Source organism: Sciurus vulgaris (assembly GCF_902686455.1).
Source record: "Sciurus vulgaris genome assembly, chromosome: 3".
In the NCBI taxonomy this organism is placed as follows: domain Eukaryota; kingdom Metazoa; phylum Chordata; class Mammalia; order Rodentia; family Sciuridae; genus Sciurus; species Sciurus vulgaris.
In genome coordinates, this window is record NC_136463.1 from 11,544,722 (window position 1) to 11,548,754 (window position 4,033).

Below are 4,033 nucleotides of genomic sequence, written 5' to 3' on the forward strand. Positions count from 1 at the left end.
AAATTACGAAACCACGCTCTGATCCCTGGCTGCAAGACTTTGCATTGACGCAGCTGGAGCATCGGAACCCAGGAATGCTGAGGTGGTCTCAGCTGACGTCATGCTCATGTGAACTCGGTGGGGAGGCAAAACCATTAGGACTGCAACACACAGCTAGAACTGGATCCTCAGTCAGAACACTTCCTCAGAAGCCTGAGAATGAGCTGGGCACTTTGGCCTGAAATCCCAGTGACTCAGGAAACTGAGGCAGGAGGATCACAAATCCCAGGGCAGCCTCAGTAAAACCATTGACAATTTAGCGAGAAGCTGGGTGAAATTGTTTTTAAATTTTAAAAAGTTCTGGGGGGATGTAACTCAGTCATAAAGCACCTCCAGGTCAATCCCCAGAACAAAAAAGAAAGAAAAAGAAAGAAGCCAGAAACTTATTAACAGTTCAATGAATCAAAGACCCTGCTTTTCATTTTTCTGCTCTATAATCCCCCGAGTATTGGATGGTAACCTGAGGCTTACCTCCCCATGATCACAAAGTGGCTGCCACTGCACCAGACACCACATTCTCACAGAGCACATCAAATAGTAGAACAGTGATATTTCCCCTCCTGTTACATGCACAAAAAGAGAAAGGTGAGCTTCTCCCAGGAGCCACTCAGCAGACTTCTCCTTAGCCAGAATAGGGTGGTTTACCCCTGCTCCAACCACAAAGGAAGCTGAGAGAGTATTGGGCTGGAAGGGAAGGTCTACCATCAGGGAAAGAAAGTAGGAAAATGGCTGATGGGGAAGCAATGCCAGCCACAGTAGGGCACTCAGTAGTTTGCAGACTGTCACGAGGAGAAATTTCTACTTATGCTAAGTGACATTCTGCCTTCTTAAGATTTCTGTCAATCCTGGGGTTGCCCTGATAAGATTCCTTAAATAGTTTTCATTTCCTTTTGACGCTCAAAAGTAACATGCACTTGTAATAAAAACTTCTCGAAGGTATAAAAAGAAAACAAGGACCTTGAATCTCATCATTGAGAGATTAGCCGGTGCTTCACCTGGGAACTTTCAGATCCCGTTTCCACCTCTCGCCCTTATTGATAACGCGCAGGTTGGTTTGGGGCTAAATCTCTCTGCCATGGTTTCAATATGCTTTCTCCTGGCATCATTGCCCAACATCTCTCAAAGCGTTAGCAGACAACTTCCCAGTCACCGGGTCCACTTCCAGGTCCTCCTGTGTGGGTGGTTACTGAAGCCACAACAGACTTGCATCATGACGTCTTACCCAGGCGAGTGGCCTATCCTTGCCTGGCTTCAGATTTTTTTAACATACTAACCAAATCCCCCAAACAAAACTAAATCCTTTCCTTCCTTTTGTCTTCAGTCCATAACATTTTTCACAGACTCATGAAGAAGTTCACCTTTTTATTTTAAGTCTAAAAAAGAAATTTAAAGGTGCGTTTAAAAAAAAATAAAGAGCGCCGCATGTTCCTTTCTGAATTTATGTGCTGCAGAAGCTGCCAGGGCCGCGCCTCTCCACGGGCTCCTCTTGCCACGTGGGCAGCAGCTCCCTCTGCCGCCCGGTTGATTGGTCTAATCGCCTCCTGGCTCCTCCCTCCCACTGACGTCATTCACAGTCACACAGGCAGAAGGTCACGTGGGAGTAGCCCCATCCTGCCAAAGCCAGGGCCCTGGAGATGACCATGCAGACCATGCTGTTGTCAATAAAGCTTTATTGGAACCCAGACACGCCCCCTTTGTTGACACATTGCTGGTTGGTGCCTTTCTGCTACAGAGGACAGAGACCCTGTGACCCATGAAGCCAAGAGCATGTACTTTCTGACCCTTTAGGGAAGAGCCTTCAGAACTGTCTTAAGCCAAATTCCCCACTAAAATTTCTACTTGGCTTAGCTCTGAATTTTTAAATTAGAAATTAATTAAAACTTTCAATAAAAATCAATTTTCTTTCAAATTTCCCTAATGTCTAAGGTCCATGGCTATGTCCATCAAAACTTCCCATCACATAGGGTTGGGGATATAGCTCAGTTGATAGAGTGCTTGCTTGTCAAGCTCAAGGCCCTGGGTTCAATCCCCAGCACCGCCAAGAAGAGAAAGAAAAAAAAAAAAAAACTTCCCATCACAAACGCAAATCCACTAACAATAATCCTGTATTCGTTGTCTACTCCCTGTGTGCTCAGTGCATTGATTCATTGCAGCCATCTCAGGAAGTCGGTATCCCCATTGTACAGGAAGAAAACAAAGGCCCGGCGAGGTGAAGGGGCAGAGCTAACCAACAACAGAACCAGGTTTTGAACCAGGAGACATGACCTCAGTCCCTGTGCCCTTATCACTGCCCCATGCTGCCTGCCCAGTGGTCCTGTTCCTCCCCAAAGCATCTAGGCTCTGCGTGATGGCCTCTGCCTTCTTGGAGATTAAATGGCCAGCGCAGGAAGTCAGAGCTCACCCCTCCTAGAGGCACCTACAGAAGACTTCTGCCGGCTAATTGGCCATGGCCGTAAAGAAATCCTCCTGCGTATTTTGTGACCAGGCAGCTGGTGCTTAAGCCTCCATCTCTCCTATTATCCTAACCGGGAGCCACTCCCTCCCACCTGCTCCACTGCCGGAGAAGGGAAGATTCCTCACAGGGAGGCAAGATCCACAGGGGTGGGAGTGAGGACTTAGCATCAGGGTCCCCCACCTGGGTGCATTTTCCCTTCAACCAGACGCAACCTCACACCCAGACCCCACGTGGAGTTAACGCTCTGGACACTTATAAGGGAATGCACTGGGAGAAATTCCAGCACTCAACAGCGCGCCCAAGGTTGCAAAGAAGAACGGTCGACTTAATTCACAAAGGGCAATAAACCTGATTTATTAGACAGCTTTGCAGGAGCTCACTAATTACACAAAGCAAGAGTTACACAAAGAAAACACCTTGTCTTCTGCCCACAGCACTTGGGTAAGGCTGGACTGAGAGGTAAGAGGCAATCCTCCTTGGGTCAGCCAACACATCCTGAGCAATTGCTTTTTCCAGGCACTGTGCTGACAGCTTTGGGATCTATCTCATTTAATCCACACTGTTGTTCCACTCTAAGACTCCATTCTTTTTAAAGATCAGAAAATTGAATTTTTGAGAGATGGCACCAGGGCTACCCCTCTTCCCTCTCCCAGGCAGGCGTTTGACCAAGCAACTCCTGCAGCCCAGACCTGTTCTCCCAGGTTCCCCCAGTGCACGAGGTCCAACGAGCAGTGACATCCTCCACGCTTGTTGAGAAAGAGCACACGCACTCTGACCGCATCCTGCCCTGCTGTTTACTTCTTCTGTGCTCTCATGCTAAAAACCATGCGTTTATAGTACTCCCCCTTTACCCGGGGTTCCCCTCTCTGAGGTTTCAGTTGCCCAAAGTCAACCACCCTCTGGAAATTTTATTTTATTTTATTTATTTTTTTTATTGTAAACAAATGGGATACATGTTGTTTCTCTGTTTGTACATGGCGTAAAGGCATACCATTTGTGTAATCATAAATTTACATAGAGTAATGTTGTTTGATTCATTCTGTTATTTTTTCCCTTCCCATCACCACTCCCACCCCTCTTTACCCTCTATACAGTCCTTCCTTCCTCCATTCTTGCCCCCCTCCCTAACCCTAACTCTAACCCTAACACTAACCCTTCCCTCCCCCCCATTATGTGTCATCATCCACTTATTAGCGATATCATTCATCCTTTGGCTTTTTGAGATTGGCTTATCTCACTTAGCATGATATTCTCCAATTTCATCCATTTGCCTGCAAATGCCATAATTTTATCATTCTTTATGGCTGAGTAATATTCCATTGTATATATATACCACAGTTTCTTTATCCACTCATCAATTGAAGGGCATCTAGGTTGGTTCCACATTCTGGCTATTGTGAATTGAGCAGCTATGAACATTGATGTGGCTGTATCTCTGTAGTATGCTGATTTTAAGTCCTTTGGGTATAGGCCAAGGAGTGGGATAGCTGGGTCAAATGGAGGGTCCATTCCGAGTTTTCTAAGGAATCTCCACACTGC